The sequence below is a fragment of the Notamacropus eugenii genome, chromosome 1, assembly GCF_028372415.1.
Source record: "Notamacropus eugenii isolate mMacEug1 chromosome 1, mMacEug1.pri_v2, whole genome shotgun sequence".
NCBI lineage: Eukaryota > Metazoa > Chordata > Mammalia > Diprotodontia > Macropodidae > Notamacropus > Notamacropus eugenii.
In genome coordinates, this window is record NC_092872.1 from 682,587,646 (window position 1) to 682,601,322 (window position 13,677).

Below are 13,677 nucleotides of genomic sequence, written 5' to 3' on the forward strand. Positions count from 1 at the left end.
CAATAAGCATCTGACATTCAAAAATTATAAATAAATTAATTAATACTGGGTAACCTTACCAAACAAGCCTGGTATAGTATGTGATTATTGCTAATATACTGGCTAAAGGTCTGATTGAATATGTAGGGGTCATTCAGGATGTTGTATCACATCCTGGGTTTCTAGATTTAGTACAAAACTTGCTAAGTGTTGAACTCTGTGTCATTACTAATTTTCACTCAGTGTTTTAAGTGCGTAAAAATGAGGACTTTCATGAGAATTCACTAATATACCCAAAGGTAAAATTTTTCCATTTCTGATAGGCAAAACTGAATTTCTGAACCTAAACGGTGGAACCATGAGCCTTGTCATATTGTTGACTCTAAGCCAATTATGACCAAAAAGCATGCTATTTTTATTGAAAGTGTGTTAAAAACAAATTAAACCTCCTTTGTAACACTGCAACATATATAAAGTTTGAGAGACAGAGTTCCTGAGTAATCATTTTATTAATTATTCTAGTGGATAATTAATAAAAAGGGATCACTGGCACTCCTGAATGCCAAAGACCCTGAATCATGGAATACAATCAATGCTTATAGGCCTTTGAAGAATGAATGTTCCTGATGGTAGCAATCAACTCTGATAACAATTAATAAAAAGAATGAATAATAAAATGAGAAGTGTGGACCTATTCTAATGAGGCCTGGGGGATGCAGACAAAGAAGGCTTTGACCAAGGCTTAGACAAAGAAATTTATCTCTTATCCAGACTACCCCCACCTATGGTAATATAGACAAAATGAGATTTGCCTCTACTCAGATCTGGTTGACTAAAACTCAGTGGGCTGGCTTTCACCAGACTAGAATTTTTGATCCAGATCTTTTGATCAGATCTAAGTCTCCCAGTGAAGTGTGTTTGCCCAAGACCTCATGTCTTTATCAGCCTTGCCCTGGGAAGACTGATTGAATAGCCTAAAGGGATGAGGAAATAGAATAGGGAAAAGCCTTAGTCCTAATTAAATAACAGATTAATTAGATATTTGGCTATTTAATAACTTCTTGACTACACAATCATAGCCAGACAAAACATATAAATCCTCATAAAAATAGACATATATGGTAAATGATACACACAAATTCTGTTCTTTTCCCCCACAGAAGATATTTTTTCTGAGTTGTAAGGAATCCATATGAAAATCTTTCAAACTTTTTTTTTTCCTCTAGAATTAGAGGACACTTAAAAATTGATAATGTTTAATATAAAATTTTAGAATAATCTCTTTGTTCTCTCTGAAGCAAACTCAGAGGGTGCCTCTTCCTATGTCAACAAAGCCAGCCAAGGCTGACTCTACATTCCTTAAGAGACCTTTAACCTAAGACACTATCTTGAATAATGGGACATTTTCCATATCTTAATATTTGTAGACATATACTATGTTATGGCATGTTAATGGTAAAGAAAATATAGACATCTTAGGTTGTAATTTCTATTGAACTTTGTTTACCCTTTCCTATGTCAGTTATCTGTTTAGGGCAGGAAGCCTGACACTCACTAGTGGTGGGATTTCCTTATCACCGAGACATATGTTTATCCAGCCTGGAATCCCAAGGCCTGACCAACATTGCTTTGTTAATTGTCCTGTCTTACTGAATTTACGATTTGCTCAATTAGGAGAGTTCCTTTCTCACGGCAAAATGTATGTAAGCCAGAAGATTTCTGCACTGGGTAGCCAGAACATTTCTGGCTCCATAATGCATTATGTTACCGTTGTCTTTAATAGGGAATTGATTAATTAATTAAATCATAAAATGTATGCATTTAGCCTGTTGCCTTTTCTTTCAAAATTTTCAGGTCAACAAAATGAAAGTTGCTCGGAATAGTGGCAAATGAACAAAGAAAAGGAGAAAGGAATGTTCCATTAGAGGTTAGTATTTATCCAAATGGGGTGGTAATCCCAGTTACTCCAGTGTAATTACAGACCTTATGTTAGGTTAAAGGAAACTTTTATAGACTTTAGCCTAAGTTGCTTTGCTTTGAGGAAAAGAATTGTCCTGAGGAGCAAGGCTGAGAGATGAATACTTTCTTTTACATAATTCCAACATGAAACATGAGAGTAGATGGGCTTCCTTGAGATTAGGATTTCTACAAAATGATAAATATCCATCTAATTGTCTAAGAAGCTAGTATACAGACCCACAAGGGCAATCTCTTTTCTCAATATCATATTGATAAAATTCTAGGATGACCTATATATTCAGTGACCAGAAATAAAAATTTAAGATAAATATTAAGATTGAGTAGTTGTGCTCTTCTCCATGTTCTTCCCTCTTGCTGCCAGGAAGTAAGTAAAGATGCTTGCTTCCCAATCGGTGTCCATCCTTGGGCCTCCCAGGCTACTGCCTTGGTGGATATGGCACTTCCTCGATGGGGACGACCTCCGTAACTGACGTCCATGGTTTTCGTTGCAGGGTCGAGCTGTGCAGCTTCAGTGGGTACAAGATCTACTCGGGTCACGGAAGGCACTACGCCTGCATGGACAGGAAGGTTTTCCAATTTTTGAATGTGAAATGCGAGTCTGCATTCCTTTCAAAGAGGAACCCCCGGCAAATCAACTGGACTGTTCTGTATAGAAGAAAATACAAGAAGGGAGAGTTGGAAGAGATTCAAAAGAAAAGAACTCGTTGGGCTGTTAAATTCCAGAGGGCCATCACTGGGGCTTCTCTTGCTGATATAATGGCCAAGAGGAACCAAAAACCTGAAGTTCAGAAGGCCCAAAGAGAATAGGCCACCAGGGCTGTCAAGGAAACCAAAAAAGTGAAGCAAGCAACTAAGAAGACAGCTGCATCTGCTGCTAAGGCTCCTACAAAGGCAGCACCTAAATAAAAAATTGTAAAGCCTGTGAAAGTTTCTGTGCCACGAGTTGGTGGAAAACGTTAATTGTCTACTAAATTGGATTAAGTAAAATAAAATTTAAAGCAACAACAACAACAACAAAAAAGATTGAGTAGTTGTGATGAGGAGGATGGGAAGACAGGCAAGAAACTAAAAGCTAAAGGACTATCTTTCTATATCTTTCCCATCTTTTGGGACTAAACTCCTTGATAAAGTCCCCTAAATATGTACCTCCACTTTCTCTTCTCTCACTTAGTAACTATTTAAAACCTGGCTTTTGATTTCATCATTCAAGTTAATCTGCTCTCTCCAAAGTTACCAATGATCTACCTGTTGAATCCAATGGCCTATTATCAATCCTCATCCTTCTTAATCTCTCTCTGCTCTTATTTGTCACTCTCTTCTCTTTAGGTTTTCAGGCCTCTATTCTTTCTTGATTCTCCTCTTTAATGACTCCTTCTCAGCTGCCTCTGGTGAAATTTCATCCTTGTCACATCACCTAACCTTGTGTGTCCAACAGAGCTCTGTCCTAGTTTTCCTTGTCTTTTTTCCTTATACAGTTTCATTTGGTAATCTTGTCAGCTCTCATGGACTCAATAATCATCTCTCTGATGATGATGCTTATGTCAACATATTCAATTTAACCTCTCTGCTCACTTTCAGCCTCTCATCTTCAACTGCTTATTTGACATCTAAAGCAGGATGTCCTGTAGATATCTTGACCTCATGTAGCCCCAGTGTGATATTTACAGTGCCTAGCAGGGCCATGAATATCCTGGTCCAATTCTGAATCACAAAATGCAACAGACTCTCTATATGAAAGACAGAATCAAAGCATTTATTCAGACACCACAAAGCCAAATCCATCATAGTAACGAAAATCTGTACACAATAACAATGCAGAACAAAACACCATTCCCAAGCCTTTCCCCCGCTGGGTCCCACAACCCAACTCCATTAAACAAATCACAAGCATGCTCCCTTAAACAAAATCACAAACAAGTTCTTTCACTCATGCTAGCTAGCAGCCTGCTTGCCTGTATCCTTCCCATCTTAGACTATTCTCATTACCAAATTTCCTCTCAGCACTGCTCTACCTCTGGCTCTTCCTGCTCCACCCTTCTTGTTCCACCTGCTCAGCAAACTCCTCCCACCACAAGCTCTATGTGACTCAGACTTCCATGTGACCCAGGCAGTTACATGGGCTTATCAATGAATGGGAAAGATCTTCCCATTTAAATTACCTTTACACCTCGACATGTCCAAAACTAAACTCATCTTTTCCCTAAAACTGTGCCTCTTTGCTAAATTCTCTATTACTATTAAGGGTAACATCTTCCTAGTCCCTCAAGATTTCAATCTAGATGTCATCTTTGATCCCTCACTCTCTCTTCTCACCCTTACATCCAATTTGTTGGGAAAGTCTTTTAATTCTACCTTTGTAAAATCTCTCATCTCTACTCCCTTCTCTCTTCTGATATTGCCAGCACCTTACTACAGACCTTCATCTCCTCACATCTTGTTTTAGTCTGTTGATTAATGTATCTACCACAAGTCTCTCTCCACTGAAGTCAGTCCTCCATTTAGCCATCAAAAGGATTCTCCTATAACACAAGTCCAATCACACTACCTTGCTATTCAATGAATTTAAGTGGTATTTATCACTTCCAGGATAAAAAAAATCTTCTGTTTGGTGTTCACAGAGATTTATAACTTTCCTCCCTTCACCAACTTTTCAGTCTGGTTACATCATGCATGTTCTTCCATGTACCCTTCAATGCAGTGACACCAAACTTCTTGTAATTCCATCAAACAAGACACTGTATTTTCCAATTGTGGAGACTTTCACTGACTGTGCCTCATGTCTAGAAAGCATTTTTCCTTTTACTCTGCCATCTGACTTCTCTGCCTTCCTTTCAAATTTCAGTTAACCTCCTAACTTCTATAAAAAGTCTTTCCTTACACCCCTTAATTCTAATTCCTTTCTTTCATTAATTATGTCCTATTTATCCTGAATGTAGCTTTTATTTATAAAACTGTTTGAATGTTATCTTCCCTCATCAGACTGTGAGCTTTGTGATTTTAGGAAATTCCTTTTCCCCCCTTTGTGGACATCCCTAGCACCCAGTAAAGCACTTGGCATATAGTAGGTATTTAATAAAGGTATAATGATTATCTTATGTATACAATCCCACTTCTATTCTGGAAGTTGACTACATAGTAGTGTGCAACCTACTTCCCTTGGCTTTGTCAGATTGATGTGGAAAATAAAATTCCTCAAAATAAGGAGCAAGTGGTACACACTACCCTACATTCTTCATCATCTATGAAAAATTCCATGATGAAGACCAATAAAAGTGCTAGTAGAATTTCACTTTTGTCTTTTAAACTAATCTATGCATCCAAAATAGTTTTTTGAGGGAACAACCATCCTGGAAGAGGTAAGGGAGAGATAGAACATGGCAAGTTGACTCATGTAAAGAGGTGTGAAGATGGGTGAGGTGGTGAGAAAGACTTGAACCTCACTCTAATCAGAATTTGTTCAAAGAGGGAATAACATACACACTCAATTGTATATAGAAATTTATCCTACCATATAGGGAAGTAAAAAGGAACAGATGTATGAGAAGAGGGCATACTGATAGAACAAAGGGCAGATTTGGGAGTGCATCAGAAGAAAATCACTTGTGAGATAGGACAGGGTGAAAGGTAAAAGAGAAAGATGGACAAGCATAGAATGGAGGCATTATTAATCATAATTATTAATTTTAATAGAATGAATTCACCTATTAAACAAAAGCAGATAACAGAATGAATTGAAAACCATATTCCTACAAGGTGCTGTTTACAGGAAACATATTTGTAAGAAACATACATACATACATATATATATATATATATATATATATATATATATATATATATGTATATATACATATAGTAAAGTTAAAGGCTGGGGCAGAAGCTATTATACTTCAGTTGAAGTAAAAGAAAAATAAGAGGTATAGCAATCATGATCACAGACAAAGCAAAAGAAAAAAATAAATCTAATAAAAAAAGTCAAGGAAGAAAACTGTATCTTGATAAAAGGTACCATAGACAATGAAGTAATATTAACACTAAGCAAGTGTGCCAAATGGCATTATATCTAGTTTTGTTTTAAGATGTTAAATGAGTTACAAGAGGAAATAGACAATGAAACTATCCTAGTGGACAACCTCTTCTTTTCCCTTTTAGCACTAGATAAATCTGGGGCAGCTAGGTGGTACAGTGGATAGAGCACCAGTGTAGGAGTCAGGAGGACCTGAGTTCAAATCTCACATCAGACACTTAACACACACTAGCTGTATGACCTTGGGCAAGTCACTTTACCCCAGTTGCCTCATCCTGAGTCATCTCCAGTCATCCTGATGAATATCTGGTCACTGGATCCAGATGGCTCTGGAGGAGAAGTGAGGTTGGTGACCTTACACAGCCCTCCCTCACTCAAACAAAAGTCAAGTGCAAGTCATGTCATCATTTCTCTGATGGCATGGTCTTCTTTATCAATGAAGGACAAACACACACACACACACGCACATATACGCACACACACACACTAGATAAATCTAACCAAAAATTAACAAGAAATAAGTTAAGGAAGTGAATATATGTCTAGAAGTTAAATATGATATATATCTCTGGAAAAAAAATCAAATGAGAGTTGAAAGGAATATATCTTTTTTTTCCACAGTGGTTCCTGTCACCTACACAAAATTCCCAGAGACAGATGTATTCATAAGTGAATTCTACCAAACATTTAAAGAGCAATTAATCTCAGTACTATATAAACTATTTGGAAAAATAGGTGAAGTCTCCTAACAACTTATATAGCACAACTGTTGCTAACTAAACAAAGAAGGGCTAAAACAGAGAAAGAAAACTATAGACCAATTTCCTTAGTGAATATTGATGAAAAAAAAATTAAATATTAGCAAAGAGATGACAGCAATTTATCACAAGGATCATACACTATGATCAGGTGGGAATTATACCAGGAATGTAAGTCTAGTTCAATATAAGGGAACACTGTCAGCATAATTGACCATATAAATAAAAGTAATGACATGAAACATATAATTATCCCAACAGCTGCAGAAAAAGCTTTTGACAAAATACAATACCAATTCCTATTAAAAATGCTAGTGAGTATAGGAATAAATAGGTAGTATCTATCTAAAACAATCAATAAGCATTATCTGTAACGGAGATAAGCTAGAAACCAATCAAATAAAATCAGTAGTGAAGCAAGGCTGTTCAATATTGTACTAGAAAAGTTAACTGTATCAATAAGGGAAGAAAACAAATCAAAGGAATTAGAATAGGCAATGTGGAAACAAAACTAGTACTCTTTGCAAATGATGTGATATTATACTTAAAGGATCCTAGAGAATCTACTTAGAAACACGTTTAAACAATTAACATTAGCAGAGTTGTGGGATACAGAATAAACCTGCATAAATCATAAACATTTCTCTATATTGCAACAAAGACCAACAGGAGGAAATAAAAAGACAAATTGCATTTAAAAATGCATAGACAATATAAAATACTTGGGAATTTCCTTGCCAAGACAAACCCCAGAACTACATAAACACAATTACAAAATAATTTTTACACAAATAATGTCAGATTTAAACAATCAGAAAACCCATCAATTGCTCATGGGAAGACCAAGAGGATAAAATAAAAACAACAATTCTATCTAAATTAATCTACTTATTCAGTACCATGCCATTTAAATTGCAAAAAAAAATATTTTATAGAGTTAGAAAAACCTAATAGCAAAATTCATCTGGAAGAACAAAAAGTCAAGAATATCCAGGAAATCTATGAATAAAAGTGAAATAATATGATGTATCCATATCAGATCTCAAAAAGTATTATAAAGTGTTAACTCTTACTCTTTGTGGGCTGAGAGCTCTAGAGCCAGGTCCTACTCCTCCTGGTTGTTACCCCTAAAGCCCACTGCTGTTTCCTTTGGGTCATATCTGCTCTGGTACAGCCTGACCTAATGTGTGTTCCAATATCACTATGGTGGAACAGAGCTTTCTGTTAACCTTCTAAATTATATTGGGCTAGAAAATTGTGACACCAACCTTTTGTGTATTCTTTCATTCAAGAATTCATTATGAGGCAAAAGTTATTTGAAAGGAATCTTGGAAGAGCTCATGTGAGACCCTACCATTTTTACAACATCTTGGTTGCACCACTCAGTTTTATTTATTTTCCTTTTATTTGCCTTCTTTATTTTTATTTTTTAATTAATTTATTTAATTTTAGTTTTCAATATTCATTTCCACAAGATTTTGAGTTCCAAATTTTCTTCCCATCTCTCCCCTACCCCCACCCAAAGACATCTTATTATCCCTTATGAATTTTTATTATCCCTTCCCCCAATCTACCCTCCCCTCTATCACACCCCTCTCTTCCCATATTCCCATTTTCTCTCTTGTCTTGCAGGGCAACATAGATTTCTATAGCCCCTTACCTGTACTTCTTATTTCCCAGTTGCATGCAAAAAAATTCAATATATATTATACATGTGTAGTTATGCAAAAGACTTCCATAAAAGTCATGTTGTGAAAGACTAATTATATTTCCATCGATCCTATTCTGACTCCATTTATTCTATTCCTTCTTTTGACCTTGTCCCTACCCAGAATTATTTACTTCTAATTCTACTCCCTCCTCCCTTTTGCCCTCACTTCTATCATCCCCCACTCACACCCATTTATCCCCTTCTCCCCTACTTTTCTGTACTGTGAGATAGATTTTCATACCAAAATGAATGTGCATGTTATTCCCTCCTTAAGCCAAATGTGATGAAAGTAAGTTAAATTTTTCCCTCTCACCTCCCCCTTTTTCCAGTTCATTTAAAAAGCTTTTTCTTGCCTCTTTTATGAGAGAGAATTTGTCCCATTTCATTTCTCCCTTTCTCCTCCCAATAAATTCCTCTCTCTCCCCTTAATTGTGTTTTTTTTTAGATATCATCCCTTCCTCTTCAACTCACTCTGTTCTCTGTCTCTGTCTCTCTCTCTCTCTCTCTTTGTGTGTGTGTGTGTGTAATTCCAAATACCTAGATATTGTGAAAAGTTTCAAGAGTTACAAATAGTATCTTTGCATGTAGGAATGTAAACAATTTAACTTTAGTAAGTTCCTTAAGATTTCTCTTTCCAGTTTACCTTTTCATGCTTCTCTTGATTCTTGTGTTGGAAAGTCAATTTTTCTATTCAGCTCTGGTATTTTTATCAAGAATTCTTGAAAATCCTCTATTTCATTGAGTGACTATTTTCCCCCTGAAGTATTGTACTCAGTTTTGCTGGGTAATTGATTCTTGGTTTTAATCCTAGCCCCATTGACTTCTGGTATATCATATCCCAAGTCCTTCGATACCTTAATGTAGAAGCTGCTAGATTTTGTGTTATACTGATTGTAATTCCACAATACTAGAATTGTTTCTTTCTGGTTGCTTGCAACATTTTCTCCCGGAACTGGGAAGTCTGGAATTTGACTACAATATTCCTAGGAGTTGTTCTTTTCAGATCTCTTTCAGGCAGTGATCAGCGGATTCTTTCAATATTTGCTTTACCCACTGGTTTTAAAATATCAGGACAATTTTCCTTGATAATTTCATGAAAGATGTTGTCTAGGCTCTTTTTGTGATCATGGCTTTCAGGTAGTCCCATAATTTTTAAATTTTCTCTCCTGGATCTATTTTCCAGGTCCATTGTTTGTCCAGTGAGATATTTCACATTGTCTCCTATTCTTTCATTCCTTAGGTATTGCTTTATAATTTCTTGATTTTCATAAAGTGATTAGCTTCCATCTGCTCCATTCTAATGTTTAAGGAATTATTATTTTCTTCAGTGAGCTTTTGGAAGTCCTTTTCCATCTGGTCAATTCAGCTTTTTTTAAGCATTCTTCTCTTCATTGTCTTTTTGGATCTCTTTTACCGTTTGGGTTAGTCTATTTTTTAAAGTGTTATTTTATCCAGCATTTTTGCAGTTGACTTTAAGCAGGAGTTGACTTGTTGTTCATGATTTTCTTGCATCACTCTCATTTCTTTTCCCAATTTTTGCTTTACTTCTTTTACTTGATTTTCAAAATCCTTTTTGTGCTCTTCCATGGCATGAGAGCAATTCATATTTTTCTTAGAGGCTTTGGAAAGAGGAATACTGGCTTTGTTTTCAATTACTTGCATGTTTTGGTCTTACATGTCACCAAAGTATGATTCTATAGTTTGATTCTTTTTCTGCATTTTTGTCATTTCCCCAGACATTTACTTGACTTTTGAGCCCTTTGTCAAGGTAGTTCTCTGCTTTCTTATGGGGGTAGCAGGTATACTGTCATCTGCTTGGTCTCCCCATAATATGTGGGTCTAGAGCTCCAGAAAGAGTGGCTGCAGCTGCCTCTACTCCTGCTGTGGCTACAGTGGGTTTCTCTGCCCTCTCCTCCTTATGCCACCGTGGGGTTGGAGTCAGACCCCTCCACTCTCCTGCACTAGTCCCGCAGGCTTTTTCCATTGACCTTCCAATTTATCCTCAGTTTTGGGATCACAGATGTGAGAAATTCAGTCTACCCAAGGCCTGCTCAGGTCTCCTTTCTGTACTCGCGGCGGCCCACACTAGACTGGGCTCTGATCCCAATGTTGCATGATAAACACTTCCTGGTGACCTTCCAGATTGCTTTGTGCTGGAGATTTGCTTCACTCTATCATTTTGTGGGTTCTGCAGCTCCAGAATTTGTTTAGATCAATTTTTTTACAGGTATTTCTCTGTGCATGGCAGAAGCAATCTAGAAAGTCCATAGTGAAACTCCACCATCTTGGCTCCACCCCTGCAGTTTTATTTCTTGATGAAATCTTTAGAAAAAAAAATTTAAAAATAGATAAAGTGAATAATTCAAGAAAAAAGATATAGTTCATGTAAATTTTGGCAAGGTTTTTGTCAATGCATTTGATATTATTCTTTTTGGAAAGATGGAGTTGTGGCGGATTCTGGGAAGATGACAAATTAGATAAGAATATTCCACCTTCTCAAGATTATTCCCCACAAAACAGATTTTCCTTTCCCTAATTGATAAATGGTCAAAGGATATGAACAGGCAATTTTCAGAGGAAGAAATTAAAGACATTTATAATGACATGAAAAAATGCTCTAAATCACTTGATTAGAGATGCAAGTCAAAACAACTCTGAGGTACCACATCCCACCTATTAGACTGGCAAACATGACAGAACAGGTAAATGATAAATGTTGCAGAGGATGTTGGAGAGTTGGAACACTGATTTATTGTTGGTGGATCTGTGAGATCATCCAACCATTCTGGAGAGCAGTTTGGAACTATGCTCAAAGGGCTACAAAAATGTGCATATCCTTTGACCCAGTAATATCACTTCTAGGACTGTATCCCCAAGAGATCATAAAAATGGAAAAGTGTCCCACATGTACAGAAATATTTATAGCAGCACTCTTTGTAGTTGCCAAAAACTGGAAATCAAGGGGATGCCCATCAATTGGGGAATGGCTGAATAAATTATGGTATATGAATGTAATGGAATACTATTGTGCCATAAGAAATGATGAACAAGAAGACTTCAGAGAGGCCTCAAAGGACTTACATGATCTGATGCTGAGCAAAAAGCAGCAGAGCCAGAAGAACTTCATGTGCAGCAACAACCACAGTGTGCGAGAACTTTTTCTGGTAGGCCTGGAACTTCGTGACAACACAAGAACTTAAAAAAAAAAAATTCGCACTGGTCTTCTAAGGCAAAATGCCTTCCACACTCAGAGAAAGAATTATGGAATTAATTCACAGAATGTAGCAGATCATTTGTGTGTGTGTGTGTGTGTGTGTGTGTGTGTATTATGTTTTGATTTGTTATATGATTTCTTCCATTTATTTTAGTTTTTCTACACAGCATAACTATAGTGAAAACATATTCAATAGGAAATTATGTGTAGATCCTACATAGAATTGTATGCCATTTTGGGGTGGGAGGGGGTTGGTGGGGTGTAGACAGGGGAGGGAAATTTAAGTTTTATGATAGTGATTATAGAACATTAAAAATAAAAAAAATAGATTTTCCTCAGGGAAAATTTTGAGCAGAAAAATTAAATAAGAGTAAGGGTAGAACAGAGATCCTCCTGGGACAATTAGAGATGATATAAAGAAAAATCCAAGGATGAGGTTTAGTCCTTGTAAAGAAAAAACACCTATAGGCTAACTCCTATTTCCATGTACAACACAAGCAGCAAGCCCTGAGATTAACTGGTTTGGGAGGTTGTGGCCCCAGCTGCAGCAGCTTTTACCCCCAGAAGAGTGAGGAATGTTAGGCATCTGAACCAGGAAAAAATGAGGAAACTCCTGCCTGCAAAGAATACGAGGCCCAGCTGTGCTTTAGAGTTGAGGCTCCAGGTGAGAAGAAACTAGTTCATGCCAAGTGAATAGAGAATCAGTGGGGTGAGGGACTCTGCTGGCTGTGGACACTTACAGGAGGGCAGAACTTTTGGTTTTGGTTCCAGTCCAGAGGGGGAGAACTGAAGGAGGACCTCAGGGTAGAGGCACCATCCCAAATCACCCAGGATTAGAGATGATTATAAAGAAATCATAGAAGAACTTTTAAAAGATTTTAAAAAATAAAATGAGAGAGATTGAGGGAGAACTAAAAAAAATAAGAACAATCCAAGTAAAACAAGATTATCAAAAGAAAATCAGCCAATTTGAAAAGGATATCCAGAATCTTAAGGAAGTAATGACTCCTTGAAAATCAGGATTGAGCAAATGGAAGATAGTGAAATTATAAGGGATTAATAAATAATAAAATAAAATATAAAGAATGAAAAAATAGAAGATAATGTGAAACATCTCATAAGAAAAACAACTGGTCTGGAGAACACATCAAAAACAGAAAACATAAGGATACTTGATTTACCTGAAAACTGTGATTAAAGAAAAGAATCTTGATGCATTAACACAGGAAATAATCAAAGAAAATCAGCCTGAAACATTAGAACGAGAGGGGAAAGTAGAAATAGCAAACAATAACTGTACAAACAAAACAAAACAAAACAAAACACACCTATCTCCACCTTAAAGAGATCCTATGAGGAGAACTCAGGAATATTATAGTCAAATTCCCAAAACTCCCAGCTCAAAGATAGAATACTATAAGTGACAGAAAAAAATAATTTAAATGTGGCAGTGTCACAATTAGAATCACACAAGACCTAGAATTATAGAAATAAAAAATTTCATGTCTTGAAACACTATATATCAAACTGCAAAAAAGTGTTCATGTTAAAAATATCATACCTAGTGAAGCTAAGCATACTCCTGAGTGAAAAAAGAAATATTTAATGAACTGTCAGACTTTCAAGACTTTGTTAAAATAAAAAAATCCCGGACTTAATAGGAGATTTGAAATATAAGAGCCAAAAGAAATATCAGGTGCATAGCAGAGACGAATTACAAAGAATTCAATAGCAAAAGACTGTTTACCATTTATGTATGTGAAATTAGTGATTGAGCAACTCATGAGACAGATTGGGACAGATCTGAGTACAATGTAATTTTAAAAAGTAAAACTCTTTAGGAACAGCTCAAAAGAACAATTATTTTGTACAAATGAGATATGAGAGGAAAAATCACACAGAAGAATCAGATGAGGGAGGAGGACTGTTAGTTCTGGAAATGTGCTTTCATCAGGAATGATTTCTAGATATATCTAGAAGAGGATAAAAGATTTCTAAATTCAAAAAG

At 36.3% G+C, this 13,677-nt stretch overlaps 1 pseudogene; it reads left to right on the top strand.

Annotated features, from left to right (window-relative positions):
* Positions 1-2,406: 2,406 nt before the first annotated feature.
* On the top strand, positions 2,407-2,964 carry LOC140519794 (large ribosomal subunit protein eL24-like; annotated as a pseudogene).
* Positions 2,965-13,677: the final 10,713 nt, after the last annotated feature.